The following is a 16447-nucleotide window of genomic DNA, read 5'->3' as shown; positions in this document are numbered from 1 at the left end:
AAGGTTCAAAAGGACATACATATTTGAAAGTTGGTCAAATCATAAACAGACGTATTATGGACGGAGACATTCTTTTCATTAATAGGCTACCTAGTACTCATAAAAATTCATTGCAAGCATTTTCTGTCTATGTGCATGACGACCATACTGTTAAGATCAATCCTCTTATCTTCATTTACAGAAACTAGTGGATGACAAATTATATGTAACATACAGAGCTGGTTCAGCCACTTATGCAATTTGAGAAGGTTCAAAAGGGCCAGATTTCTACATCAAGCATCAGTTGCATACAAATGATACAGAAGGACAAAAGTATCACCTTCAACATGACTGTCAAACAATTTTCCTCACCAAAAATTCAGATCACAAACCATCATGGCATGTGTCCAATTTTTGTGGAAGCACAAAGTAAATGATTAATACACATTGTGCACAAGATGACCAACCTTGTATACAAATGTCATCTCCGTCCTCATACATTATGCACAAGATGACCAACCTTGCATACAAGGTCATTTTCTCAGCTTAATCTAGGGATGCTAGAGACAACTGAGAAAGATCTCCAAGGAACCTCATGAGCCTCCCCACACCTCAGATTGCATATGGTCATGGTTCAAATGTAAAATGGTAACACAAAAACAAAAAATTAACATCACTATCATACATGGAATTTGACAAAAATGAACTAGGCTCATGTATCATACTTTCAAGGAAAATGTGTACCTCCCTTGTTATGTCAATAGCATAAGAAGGACCTGAAGTCAAGGATTCGTGTACCTGATCAGAGTTCAGAGAAGTTATTAAGAATAGAAACATGACCAAATGACAATAAGCCAGCTTATAAAAATAAATGGTTAAGATTTTTAAACAAAATTATCATTATGGTTTCAAGGAGGGTCTATTTATCTCCCCAATGTTGAGTCATCTCAAAAAGCAAAGGATTAGCAAAAAGCCAAAAACCAAACAATAGCATTGCAAAGGACCAGTGCAGTAAAGTTACGGTGAAGACGGCACACAGAGAAATGGAGAAATTACAACGATTGCTTTATATCGGGAGGCAAAGAGCACTAAGTACAATGTAGCTAACAAAGGAGTTTTTTCCTAGAAACATTGTGATTTTAAGACAGAACATTAGGTGAAATAAAGAAATGGCAATTACAGAACCAAATGACACTTACACAGATTTCTTTGGCATTAGACTTCTACCAGTTTGTAGAAAGTCTTATTGTTGCATACATGGAATATTGTTGCAACATTTTCTTAATGATTTGTTTGCAGCACATCCATAGCAGGCTTGGATCAACAGCCTAGCTCACCAAACCATGGACTGTTCTTGCATCTTTTTCTTAACTGTTTTCTTAACTGATGGTTTGCAAATAGACAAAAATGAAAAATTCGAAACAACAGTCGAAATTTGATGGTGGAGCATGCAGATTTTTAGATTTCCCACCTTCATTTTGCCAATGATACATTCCGTGGCAGACCATTGAATTGGTAAAGTTACTACGAATTTTTTAAGCTAGATTATTTGCATGATCAGCAACACCCTGTCTATCATTACCAGCATCTGCAACCAATCATCCAATACAAATGATGGGAAGTTCGTTGTATTGGATGGAATTATCTATCTTCCTCCAGTTGATCAGAAGGAGATTCTCCAATGTGACTTATAGAGTTGTGGCCCACCTAGATGGAAGGCAAATCTCCTAATTATATCTCAAGCAATTAAAATACTCATGTAGATATCTATCAAACTGACCTTCAGCCTAAAATTCTTATTCAAAAATAAAAAATAAAAAATTGGATGACTTGTAGTAAAATGTGAACCAAAGATACATTTGGGCAAAAACCCTAATATAAGCCTCCAAGAGAATTGGTACCTAAATAGTACAAACGACACAAGAATGTCAAAATTATTTAATTTTCAATCTTTTTTGGTCTAAATTTATTTATTTTTTTTCAAATTATGAGGGATTTCAATTTTTCCATAAATGGTTGCTTCACTACCATGTGGGAAAGATGCATAGTATGTCCGCATATATAAAGGACACAAACCAGGACATCAAATTTTTTATTTTATCCACTTGGAAATAAATACATGATAACATCTATTGACAGGCAAAAGGAAAACATTACAAGAGAAACAGTCTGCATTTGCCAGATTCATCAATTTTTAAATTACGGACTATTCTTGATTCAGAAAACATCCTGAATAATTCAAGCCATTTAAAAACGTCCAAAAAGATCATTTTCTAAGATATTTTATATTTCAAAATACATGTGACTACAATTTGGATTTAAGCCAGAAAAAAAAAAAAAAAACAACTGCAAAAGTTAAAGACTCATGGGAAGATCAAACAAATTATAAAAATCCAAAAAGAAATTAGTATTGTAGCAATGGAAATAGATCAATTGCTGAGAGAGAGAGAGAGAGAGAGAGAGAGAGAGAGAGAGAGAGAGAGAAAAGCATATAATTATAAGACAGTAAAATGTGACTGTGAAATCAAGTCATGAAAGTATCAGAAGCCGATAACTATCAGATATTAATAAATTTTGAAGGTCAATTCTTGTAGAAACCCATCAAGTAGTGACGTAAACATTGAAACCATAATGACCTGCTCTAGATTGACCTTGGTCAGCTAATGTAGATCTTGTCTAACAAATCACTTCAATCCCCTGCGCCAAAATATGCTTATCTATATACTCATCTAGTTTCCTCTTTGTCAAATTTCATATTAAATGATTATTTTTCTTCATTGATATGAACTGAGTAAGAAGTGGGAAATATATAAGCTTATTTTGTTTGTTGCATGAACTTAATGTAAGTAAATTATATGAACCTACTTATGAGTATCTAAAATGTACTTGTAAGTGTTCGAGGCCTAGCCACTTTAAACAATCCTATTACTGAAGGGAGGCATTATGCAAGCAACAATGCAAGCAGACATCAAGAAAAGCAAGTTTCAACCGAACAACTAATTAACATCTTTTCATTAATCAGCACCAATTGAAGTAAACATAAGATGGTCAATGGCTAATACAAATAATAATATAAACACCATGATAATGGGTTATATTAAAGCTAATCAAGATACCAAGTTTAGAAAAAGGGTCACTCTCTTCATTGAACCATTTTCTTCAAAATCACGTTTGAAGAACTGAGCTATCTCCATGTTGACTCCCATAGCTGCAAAAACAATGGCAAAATTGTCCTCCACTCCATCCTGTCAACTAATAAAAATGATTAAGAAAATCCATATCACTCGAAAAGTTTGAACCCTCACATAATTCTTTTTTTTAAAAAATTATATTAAAAAAAACTTGAAGGCCAAGAAAAGAAATTGCCATGTTGTTTCCAATTGTCACATCATTGAAAATTAAAAAGAAAATGCAATTGTAAATTAATCAACATTTCACTGGAGCATTTAAGTTTTGCAAGTTAGAAAATATCACGGGTCATTGCAACAAAATTTAAATATTTGGCAATGATTTGGACTCGACCCATATTTCCATCAGCTAACCAGCACACTTAGAGAGGAAATTTGCAAGTGAACTTATGACTGATTTTTATTTGTTTTTTCATTTTCATTTGCTTTGGTTAAAATTTTCTATTCCAGTGAATTATTAAGAAAAAGTACACTCCTTTTGCTACTTGTTCAGATTGGATTATGAGACTAAAACCAATTACAAAACTATAGAAATTGCCAATGTTCAATTTTTCAGTTGTCCATACTAAGGATTTGGATGCATTGGGTTTACCTCCATGAGATTTACAGACTTCTCTAACCGCTTCATTAGACCAGCCTGATGACAAAATCTGGGCGGCTATTTCATTATGAGGAAGCCCAGTAGCAGAGAAGAGAGGAATCTTCTGTCCTTGGGCGATGGAGTTCATGACATCAATCGTAGATATCCCTGTCTGAATTATCTCTTCAAGATAGGTTCTCTCGCTAGGGTTGATTGAACTTCCTGCAACAGAACAGCTGAGCTTACTACTTGTTCATAAAGAATATGCATTTCAGGTCTTAAAGAATGCTAATTGATGATTTCAAATCCATCAGCTCCCTTGAAATGACTCACCTGAAATATCCACGTAAGCCTCAGGCAATATAGGAGGACCATTGTCTATCGGTCTTCCTGATCCATTGAAAATGCATCCAAGCATATCCATTGATATAGGGGTTTTCAAAACCTACAAATGGAAAGTTTGAAAAGGGTAAAAAGGGTCCTCCAGAAAAGCTTCTCCCTTTTCCCAATGTAACAGATAAGGCAAGAAGTGCAGATACCAGAGGTTGAACTTTAAAAAAAACACCATTGTCAGCATCTAAGTAAAATAAAATCCATCATGAAATAGAGAAAAATGAAGTAATCCAAACTATCACCATCATCATGAAAATTTCCAATTCACTGGAAAAATAGGATACATAAGCCTATCCTGAATAGCTGGAACAAGGCTTAGATGATGGTGGCATCCTAAACAGAACTTAAAAGCTAAAAACATTCAAACAGGGGTGAGAATTCTTCTTTGAAGCCAATGATTATTTGGGCTAGGCCTGGGTTTTTATCATCTTAATGGCCTGAGAAGCTCACCGGTTGTGACTTATTTAAAATCTCCAAGCCTCTAGTACTTGCTAGTTGACTGAGTCAAGCCAAGATCCTTAACTAGACAGACTGAGGCTGCAACATAATAGATCAAATAGGTAAAACACATCAGCTCTCGAGACCATGCTATGAAACCAAAGATATTAATCAATCATATGCTTCTTAGGATTAAGAAAACTAGATAAAATCAACTCAGTGAGGGATTTTAAGAGGTTTTAACCTCTTCCCATTATCAGCAATGTCATCTATGAGAAAAACTTCATATGAATCAGAGAATCATGTTAAATGGAACAAAGGGAAAGAGATATCAGGAGTGATAGCTTACACAAATTCATCTCAATCACAGTCATATTACTAGGTTCAGAACTCAAACCCAAAACCACATCACATTTCTCAATAGCAGGTATCGTACTGTGCTCAGGCTGAGAGTTTGTATATGTGAAGCCCATGGTTCAGTGATCCACACCATTAATATTGCTGGTCAATGTGGACGACCATGCACTAAAATGTCCCAGATGGTTAGAAATCCTAAGCCTTCAATAGGTGGACATTACAACAACCATGTTTCACTAGTTCTTAGGGAAAACATCATAGAACGACTATTATTTTTTCCTTTGGATTCACATACCCAAACATGTCTTTAAGAAATACAAAATAAGACTAACAATTTTGTTTATTGAGTTACCTTGAAGAAGGATGAAAAAGAGAAGCACAAAACCATCCTTGTGTACATCCAAGCATAGCATAGGTACTCTGATTCAAGAAAATAGTTATTGTTCTTTTCATCGTGGATTGCTGAAACGTGGGCCATGCAGCAAGAAACAGTCGTGTACTGCTGTGCAGGGTATAATTCCTCTATTCTGCATTGGGGGAATGAACAAGGATCAAACGCACAAGGGTATATAACAGAGCAGAGGCTTACCTAGTTGATCTTTTCATTCGAAGTACCATGAATCCAATGTTCCCTCCAAACAATCGAAGACGATAGAAGACGTTCCGTCTTCCATCCTAATGACTGCAGCTGCAAAGAAGCAAAACCACTCAAACACATCTGGATTAGAAATAACATAAGCAACCTCAACAGTCTATACATAAATGACATTTCTATTGGGCTTCTAGACACATTCAAATGTAGAAACAATGCATTCTTGCATCCACCATCAACAGTCACCACAACCCAGATGCTGCCCAAGTACACCTAAAAAATTTTAAAATGTGGTTTGTGTGACATCCAAGCCGTGCATCAGGTCAGCCCCATTGTATAAATGAACTGGTCAGTGCATTCAACTCATTAGATGGTCCACTCATTGCAGCTCTTTGTTAGGGAGTTTTTAAGTCTAGGGAAGGTTCCCATATTAGGCTAATAGAATTGCATATCCTTTTGAAATCAGTGTCTTGAAGTGCCAAAAATCAGCAATGTACAGATATGAAATGGTCACAGGTTGGCTCAGGCAAAAATTCCAGATAGTGCATTTATCAAGTGGCTAGAAACATGATCCAACAAATGGACAACATGAAACGAAACAACGGCGAGTCTACGTTCAAAGATGATTGGGCCGGCCTCATTTTTTAGGATAAGGCACATGCACGGTGCGCCTCTACAGGAAGTAGTCCTAATCTATTTGTTGATCAACTGGTCCACACAAATATAAAAAAAAAAAATCTTAAAAGGACTACAATCTCGAGAGGTAATTACCTCGAGAAATGGATGCACTGATGTCCAACCTTATCCTTCAACTGACTGAAGGAGTCTATGAGAGCTGCCTTCTTACTGGTCACCTAATAAACAGAACTGAATGAACAATAAACATTTTGCTTACAAGAATGTCTAATTTTTTATAAGGTTTATTGACTCCATTAAATTAACCCTAATATGCCCTGTTGAGGGGCATTTATTGACCAGGGAAACAAATACATTCCAAGCAGTGGTCTGGCATAGGCCGTTAATTACATTGTGAGGGGCATGAAACTCCAATCCCAATTCCAATTCAAAGCAACCACAATCCCAACTAAGCGAAAATCCAGTTTCAACTAAGCTCACTAAGAAAACAAAAACCCAATTCCCAAAATCTCCATAGCTACCAAACACCCAACTGAAAATCCAAAACAACCCAACCAAAAAAACTTAAAAATCCAACATAAGTGCTAAAAAAACTTAAATCCCATACAAAAATCCACCACACCCACCAAAAACAAAAAACAGAATTCACAAACCCCCTCCCCAAATTACAACAAAACCATAGCAAAAAAGAAGCCCGTGCAAGCCCCCATATTCAAAACCAAGATCCATATCTTGTTGCAAACAAAACAAAGAAACCAATCCCCAAAAAATCCAATGCAACCCAACAAAAAAAATAAAAATCAACCATAACCACCCAAAAAACAAAAAACCTAATTCACAAAATTTCCCCAAATCACTAAAATTCCCATAAATAAATAACCCAAAAGGAAGCCCAAGCAGCCCCACATTCACAGCCCAAAACCCATATCTTGCAGCAATCAAATCAAAACAAACAGAAAACAGAATCAAACCCAATGAACCATCATAAATTCAACACCAAATCTACACAACCAAATACAAAAAAATCAAAATTTTGTGAGATTGTAACCCAAAATTTTGTGGGGGGCATTTATTGATCAGGGAAACAAATACATTCCAGGGAAACAACTATGAATGCAAAGAAAAATGGAAAAAGAAAAAGCATCTTCTCACTTCAATCTTTTGAAATCCAAAACCCTAGTTCTAAATCTAGTAAATCCCCACCATAACCAGTAAAAAAATAATAATAATAACTTCCAAAGCGTAGAGATCGAGATACCTGATGGGTTATCTCGTTGCTGCGGCTGGAGAGAGCCGAAGGCAGCCGTGTGTGTGTGTGTGTGTGTGTGTGTGTGTGTGTGTGAGAGAGAGAGAGAGAGAGAGAGGGGATTAGGGCGACAGAGAGATAGGAGAGGGGTATGGGTGAGAAAGCGCGCGCCCAATTTGGGGATTTTTTTGGGCGCCCACTTTTAAGCGGGCGCACCCGATTTTTTGTGTGGGTCTGATATGGCTTTGTGGGCCTCACCATGATGCGTGTCAAACATCTACCCCATCAGTCAGATGCACCATCCCATGGTGGGCCAGGGATTAAAAATCAAATCAATCTATCACTTGTGTGGGCCACACCACATACAAAAGTTGAGAGGGGTTACCCTCCATTAAAACATTTATAATTATTTGTGGGCCCACCATGATGTACATGACATATCTGTGTCGTCCATCTACTTTACCATGAAATTTTGAGGCATGAGCCAAAAAATGAGGCAGATCGAACGTTAAAGTGGCCCACACCAAAGTAAACAGTGGCCCAAGAAGTTTTTAACAGTGGGTGTTCGTTTCCCTTTTTCCTGTGGTGTGGTCCACTTGAACTTTAAATCTGGCTCGTTTTTTGGCTCATGCCCTAAATTTCGGTCGGGGTTTGGTATGGCTCTGTGGGCCCCACCATGATGCGTGTAAAATATCTACCCCATCAATCGGATGCACCATCCCATGGCGCGCCACACCACATACAAAAGTTGAGAGGGATTACCCTCCATTAAAACATTCATGATTATTTTTTGGGCACATATTGGTTTAGGTTCACAAATTTAGTGCATCCATTATGTGTGTGCCCCTTGGATGAGGGGTCATACCAAGTTTCAGACGCATCCAAATTTCAGTTGGGGCCCCACTAAGTGCACGGTTGATTTTTGGGATATCCCATAATTTAAAGGGGACCCATCAAATGCACGGTGTTGATGTTTGACACACATCATGGTGGGGCCAACATAGCTCAACCTCACGAGGAGTTCCCATGAGCTCCTCAAACAGGGTTGAACCAGACCCACTGATCATTCCACGAGCATACTCGTCAACTTTTGCAGCTAGTTCATGCATCGTCTCGCCAATCTGTTTTGTAACTCCCTGTAGAAGTTCCTGACACATCAAATTGTTAGTTGTACTTGTACCCAACCCTTGCAGGAGAGAGACTCAACAATGAGGTATAACTGAAAATGAATCCTTGAATGAAAATGGAATCATTCGTAGTTACCACACATAACCAACATAACCAGTTTTTGAATCCTTAACAATTTCCATCGTACATCAAAGCTCCATGATCCACCATGTTTTTGTGCTGCACCAGTGTCCATCAAGAACACCACATCTAAGCTGTTCATCAGGTGCCCCTCATCGGGACCTGAATTTTGGATCATACTAGTTTTCAGGGGTGGTAAACATGAGGACCTGATGATCGGAGTGGATAGCACATGCTTTGTGGGCCTTACAGAGTTTCATATGGTATGGTCTACTTAAGATTTGAATTTGCTTTATTTTTAAGCTCATACACTTAAAATAAGCTGGCAAAACGTATAGACAACATGTACATACATCAAGGTGGGCCCCACAATCACAGTCAGAACTCACAGATACCTACCGAAATCCGCTCGTCTTTGATAAGACTGTGGGCCATTAAATGAATACGATTTTGAAAGTATCTATGAATTATTAATGATGGATATCCAAGGTTAAGGTTTTCATATGGTGTGGCAACCATCCATTACACATGCCATGCATGTATATAAGTTCACACCATCCAAATCATCGTCCCACAACAATTGAGGAGCAATAGGAGATAGTCTTATAGGACTTTAGATGGAGCAAGTTACCAGGCAGGCACTATAGGAGATAGTCTTATAGGACTTTAGATGGAGTAAGTACGAAAATCATAGTGGTAGGAAGCAACCCATCAACATTTTGTCATATAATTTTAGATTATAAAAAATAAAATAAAATGAGGTAGATCCAACACTCAAGTAGACCACACTATACTGTTGAAACTTTCTTAGGACCCACCATAATGTTTATTTGTCGTCCAACCTGTTTATAAAGCCATATAGACTCGGATGGAGGGAAAAAAAAAACAACAAATATCAGCTTGATCTAAACTGTTGTGGGCTTAAGAAGTATTCAACAGTAGGCAGTCAATCTCATTTGTGTGGTCCACCTAAGAATTAGATTTATTCATTTTTAAGTTCATACAACAATATTTATAGGAAATACAACAAGCTTAGCATGAGTATGACGGTTGATACCCATGCCATCTCCCCTACATTCATACATGTGTACATGAACCCGGACAGTCCAAGAGTTGGATCCCACCTTGGATGGGTCATAACCTGAAAAATGATATGATCAAATGATCCTAGTATACTGATTGATGGACTTACACATATTGAATGTGTACTATTGCCCATACTTTTTAATCATCCATTTAGAGCCCCTTGTTCAGACAGTTTGGATCATAAATCAGTGTAATGTTTGGCTAAGAATTAAGAACTAATCATTGTGGAACCAACACAATGATGTTGTCAGACATACACATGAGCTACATGTATGGAAGAGAGAACCCAATATCAACCATCTTGATTGGGCCAAGTATGCCCATTATTCCTATCAAAATGGGAGCCCTGTAATTTGAATTCTTTTAATTTTCTTTTCTTGTGTAGATGCCAATTAGATAGATCTCTAGGAATTGGACTGATAAAATATCCAATATCTGAAAAGCAGCATAAAGACAGTTCTTACTGAGCCACCGGTATGGTAGAGGTCAACCCTTATATCTACTGTTTTGGTTGAGATGGAAAGGGAAGCCTTTTAAGATGGAACTGATTTTCTTATCTTTCTTTCTTCTTCTTCTTCTTCTTTTTTTTTTTAAATAAATAAATTCTAATTTGATATATCTTTAGGAATTTGATTAATAAAACACTTAACATCCAACAATAACTGCACTTTACGAAAACAAAGGTGGATTTGAAGCAGACGCATGATATGCAGTGTGGGAGACAGATCCCAAGCTATAGAAGCAGAATACCAAATAGACTGAGCACCTTAGAAGATTCATGTTACTAAGGTTATGGTAATGATGGTGACAGATGTTACTAATGTTTAAATTACAAGATGGAAACAGATCCAAAATGGAACCTTGAGAATGGCAGGGAGATAAATTGTTGTCGCATATATTTCATGAAGAAAATGAATCTAAAACAGAAAATCCAATGGTAATAGTAAATGCCAGAAAAAAGCTTTATGTTAAATAGTTTAAAACTCATATTTTAAAAAACCTTAAAATGTAAAATTGATACTGAATATTTCTTTATTGATTTTAACTTAAAATGGTGGTGTTTCTTTGTTAAAGTTGGTGTTGAACTCACACCATAAACAAACTAAAAAACTTATGTTAAAAGAAAAGAGTCTTGAAAAGGGGTTTTCGAAAACCCCTTTTTTGAACCCTAGCGTGCGATGCAAGCTCTCCTCCACTTCTTTGATTCTCTCAATCCACAAGGACATTGAAGGGAAGATTTCAGCCGATCATTAGAGCTTGCAAGAGGGTCCATTTGTTGTTTTTTTCAAGAGCATTGTAGTTGAAATGAAGGAGAAAATCAGATTTCCCCCTTTCCGCATCCATACGGCTATGAAATTACAATTTTTAGATTTTTTATCGATTGAATCTCTCTTCTTGAGCTTGCAAGAGGTATGTTCTTGCTCCCTGATGAGTTCATTTTCATTTAGAATGAAGATTTATTAGTTATTTTGTGATTTTTTTCATTTTGGTTACCTGTTTCCCTACAATATTTATAGGGTAAGGGTTGCTATGCAACTTTTTATAGATGGTGTTTGTGTGGGTGGCTATGCATTGTTTCTATGGTGTGTGTATGATAGTGGATCCTAGGAAGTTTTCAATGGTGAGCATTCAATCACCACTGTTTTCTGTTGGTGTGGTCCACTTGAGATTTGGATCTGTCTCATTTTTGGTTCATGCCCTAAAATGATATGAAAAAATAGATGGACGGCGTGGATAAAACACATATATCTTGGTGAGGCCTACTGAGCATTGTCCAGTAGCCACCTCCTTGGGGCCTCTTGATTTTCCATATCACCAGTAAATACATTTATAAGGGTAATAATTATTTACTTAAGTAATTACCTCACAGTTCCCCCAAAAATTGAGGCAGATCAAAGCTCAAGTGGACCACACTATAGGAAAAATTGGGAATTAAACACCTGCTGTTAGAAACTTCTTGGAGCCTCAAAAGTTTGGGATCTTGTCTTTTCCCATTATCAATGTTTGTGTGACCTCGTGAACAGGTTACATGACAAATCAACATTAATATGAGCTAGTGAAGGAAACAACTTTCAATGGTGGTGGACGTAGTAAGTAGAGCTCAGCATGAGAGGATTTGGGGGTTTTAGGATTTTGGGAATTTGAGAATTTTTAGAATTAGGGATTTCACCTTCCAGATTTGAAAGAGCAACTTTGGTCTCAAGTTGTGCAGTTTGGATTCACTCAAAGATTTTCCATGCATGTGTTTTATGCAAAAATGTTGGTGTTGCTGTTTGGCCATCTTCTGTATCCAGTCAAGGACCATCAATGGGGAATTTGGCTATTTTTTCTTCACTCACTTGTTGTTGGGATGTGTTGAATCCTCTATTGAATTCCATGGAACTTGAGATTTCCAGTGTTTGAATGCCCTGAGTTCCATGGATTATTCCGAACCTGACCTTACTCAACCTGCATTTGCTCAACCCAAACACAACCTGAATTCAAATTGGATTGTTGTTTTCTAAACCGAACCAACTCAAGGACCTTGACAGCCTCAGCGAAAATGACCCAAACTCAGGTTGTCTCAAACCCAAGTTGTAGTCCTAATCGGGTATACCCAGTTCTCTAATTACAAATAGAGAGTCTGAATTTCTTCTTCCTAATTATGTTAGCAATATAGAGAGGACTGTGATAGAAAAATATGAGAATCTCTACAACTTCTCCATAAAATCAAGGTTTGTTGCATTACCTTGATTTGTTTGACCGAGTTTGATTATTTGCTGCCAATCTAGCATCAACCCCACTTTACCCTGTCTTGGGAATGGTTGGCCTGTTGCTACCATGTGGAATTACAATGCTTAACTAATGTCTATCATACCATTTGGATTCCTCTAATATTTTATTTTGTAATTCTTCTATGATCTCTAGAATCTTGTATGCTTTGGAGAACTAACCCCTCAGATGTTCTCTATAAGAGGGCAACATACTCATTTATGTGTTAGCTAAGGGATGGAACTTAGACCTCTTTTGATTACCGGATTCATTTATTCATGATCTTAATGGATTGTGTTTCCTTTCCTGCATCTGTTTTCCATTTAGAAATATATTCCTTCGAACATAAAACCTTCTAACCATTTACTTATCTATGGTGCCATCATCGTCATCATCCTTATCATAACCTTGTCCCAACTATTCGAGGTCAGTTTCTCATGATTTGTTTGGCAAAGGTTTTACCACTGGCTGTCCACCTAACATCAACTCTCCTTTGCTTGGGCTTGGGACCAGCTGGAGTGTCACTAGTAGGCGGAGTTGCACTGCTTATCTGTAGTGTTTATCATATTATTGGATTCCTCTGTTGTCATCTATTGTAATTCTTCATTATTCTCTAGATATCTCACATATTCTAGAGAAGCAACCTATTAGTATTCATACTAATGGCCAACACAATCACCAATGTTTTAGCTGATGGATGGGGACTCCTTTTTTGTATGCTGCCAATAAAAGAAAAATGCTATATTTTGGTTGTGGATCAATTTTATTGTTTCCCGATGTCTATTGTTCTTCAAAATTTGCCATTTTTAAATTTGTTTTTTCCATTTTGGTAGGAACAAGGCATATCAGTTCTAAATGATGCAATTAAAGCTTGCACGGAAGAGATAGACCGGCACAAGGGGAAACTTGTAGTGAAGGAGGCACCTAGAGCTGAGTTATATTCTCATTGATAAATCTCTATTTGAACATAAAAGTTTCAGGCTGCTTTTGGATGCACTACTGAATTGAGTTGCAATAATTAGTTTGTGTTTGGAAAGCTCCAAAATTGATGTTCGGCGCTGTTTCCACCATGCCTAATTGAGGTTGAGGGTTGCAACTATTTGAAAAAGACAATGCGCAATGAACAGTTCGCCTGATGTATTTTTTTCTATCCGCCAAACCAGTTTGAAATCACCATTCAACTTTGTTCTTGAATAATAAGAACTGAATGGGAGTTGAGCCAAGTAGGCCGATGCAACTAGAGTTGAAAGAAGGTAATCGCTGGAACCTGAAGTTTTATGTGTCAGATCTAGAGTCATGGATAATCACAAAAGAAAGGATAACGTCTTGGGCTTACTCCACACAAGCCTAATGCATCACACCCTAAGTCCTGACACTAGTGGAAAAATATTTTATGTTGCAGTAAACACCCGTAAAATGCATCATTTGGTTTTGCTGTTCACATTTTACAGATGAATGATGAGCTCATAATAGAATAAGCTACTCTCTCAATGGGGCTTGCAGACTGCAGTCATATCAAATCACCATCATTGGTTGTTTGAGGATATAAGTCTACAAATTCACTAATTTTTAATATTATAATTAAAAAAAAAAAAAACTCACAAGGTTCCTCAAGGGAGTCGGATGTTGAATCCTACTACTGATCTATTTTTCCAATTTGACTATTTCCACTCTATGAACCTAAATAGTGTAGTGTCCTGATTTTTAGTCCACGGAACATCCATTGGCTCCCACCTTATGCACTCCCCTAGGATTTAACATCCCACTCTTCAGAGTAGCCTTTTCATTTCCCAATCTAAGGGGATTCATGTTATCTTGGTCTAGTGGTGTATTAATGTCTCACTTTTCATGGGTAACTTCTTCATATCACAAATGTCCAAGTCATAGGCCCTCTATGTCAATAGTGAGATGCTTTTGCATATTCGATTTCTATATTTCTTATTTACCTATTTGGATGCCACACTTCCTCACATTCGGCTTTCACTCACACACAATCTTTATGTGTCCCTCATTTCATGAGTCCTGTTTCTTGCCTCAACAACTACTACAACTTGATGATAGTATATAAGTTCACTTTCATTTGATTGTCAGGTACAAGGTGCCGAAGGTCTTGTTGTTAGAGTGGTCTTATCCATCAACAAGAAATTGGAAGTCAAACCACGATTTTTGGACATCTTTAAAAGCGAAGACTACCCATTAGAATTCCCATACAGATCAAAGGTGTGTATCTTACTCTCTTGGAGGAATCATTATTGAGCTATTATTAGTGTCAAGTGCTGCTGAATGGATATTATTACTCATTATCAATATATTAATATTGTGATCGATTTGTTTATTAATTCATCTTAAGCCCTAGCATAAAGCTCCATCTAAAGCTCTAACACGAAAGCCCAACAATGATCAAAAAGATATTTGATAATGACGATGATGAGGCAAAGCCACCTTGATACCATCGCCAGGCAAAGCCACCTTGAGACCATCGCTTGGCAAAGCCACCTTGATACCATTGCCAGGCAAATCCACGAAGGCAAAGCCGCCTTGATACCACTGCCAGGCAAAGTCACCTTGATACCACGAGAGCAAAGCCATCTTGATACTATTGTTGAGCAAAGTAATCGTTGTTTTAAACCTATCACTACAAGAAATCCCACTTTTAGCGACGAAAATTTTCGTCACTAAAAGCCAAAATTTGGTAGCTAAAGAGTTTTAGCGACAAAAATTTTCGTCGCTAAATTCGTCGCTAAAAGACCGATGAAAAAAGGTTTTATCAGCGAAAAATTCAAATCGTCGCCAAAGGCAATCCTTTTAGCGACGAAAATTTTCGTCGCTAAAAAAACATCCTAAGACTTTTAGCAGCGAAGATTTTCGCTGCTCAAAATATACGTTCCACTTTTAATGACGAAACTTTTCGTCGCTAAAAAAATTTACAAGACTTTTAGTAGCGAAAATTTTCGCTGCCAAAAATATATGTTCTACTTTTAGCGACGAAAATTTTCATTGCTAAATAAACTTTACAAGACTTTTTAGCAGCGAAAATTTTCGCTGCCAAAAATATAAGTTCCACTTTTAGCGACGAAAATTTCCGTCGCTAAAAAAAACTTTACAAGACTTTTCGCTGCTAAAAATATTCATTCCACTATTAGCGACGGAAATTTTCGTCACTAAAAAACCTTTACAAGACTTTTAGCAGCGAAAATATTAGCTGCTAAAAAATATCCGTTCAACTTTTAGCAACGAAAATATTCGTCGCTAAAAATAATTACAAAACTTTAGCAACAAAAATGTTTGTCACTAAAAATAAGTTGTTAGACGTTTAGCAACAAAATTTTTAATTGGGGAAAATATTTACAAAACTTTTACCTACGAAAATTTTCGTAGCTAAAAGTCTCTTTTTTAAAAATTTTATTCCAACAGAAAATTGCTGGAATATTTTTCCTGATATACACCTGTTACAATATATACACCTGTTATAATATATTTCATCATATTCTTCTTGATATACACCTGTTATATAATATATTTCATCATATTCACATTCACATTCGCATCCATAGAAACCCAAACTAGTAAATCCATCCAAACATAAAAGTACATTCATCCAAACACAAACAATCTTATCCACATCATACTCATTCATGCATAAATACATATAAGTTTAACATCATAATCAAAAATACAAAAAATAACAAAGATGAAGGCGGAAGTGGTGGGGCATCGGTGGGTAAGTGTGCAGTGAGAGCCTGGAACAACTTACCGCGGTAAAAATCTCTTTTATGTTTTTTCAATCCATCTTCCATTTTCTTCTTAACAAGAAAATCCATATTTACTAATATTCTCATTTTTTCTATTTTTCAAAAGAATGAGTTCGGACTCCAAAAGCGTCGGCTCCGGCACTCGTACTTTCAGCCCAAACCATAACCAAGGACTCCAAAATTACGAAGTACTCATAAACA

At 36.8% G+C, this 16447-nt stretch overlaps 1 long non-coding RNA gene across 1 annotated transcript; it reads right to left on the bottom strand.

Moving 5' to 3' along the window:
• Window positions 1-302: 302 nt before the first annotated feature.
• Window positions 303-4194, bottom strand: LOC131228640 (uncharacterized). Its single transcript, XR_009163038.1, has 5 exons — window positions 4081-4194; window positions 3760-3969; window positions 3096-3224; window positions 500-777; window positions 303-446 (listed from the first exon to the last, which is right to left on the bottom strand). It is a non-coding gene; the product is annotated as an uncharacterized LOC131228640 (long non-coding RNA).
• Window positions 4195-16447: the final 12253 nt, after the last annotated feature.

Source organism: Magnolia sinica, chromosome 2 (genome assembly GCF_029962835.1).
Source record: "Magnolia sinica isolate HGM2019 chromosome 2, MsV1, whole genome shotgun sequence".
Taxonomy (NCBI): Eukaryota; Viridiplantae; Streptophyta; class Magnoliopsida; order Magnoliales; family Magnoliaceae; genus Magnolia; species Magnolia sinica.
This window is presented reverse-complemented; position numbering and strand designations above follow the sequence as displayed.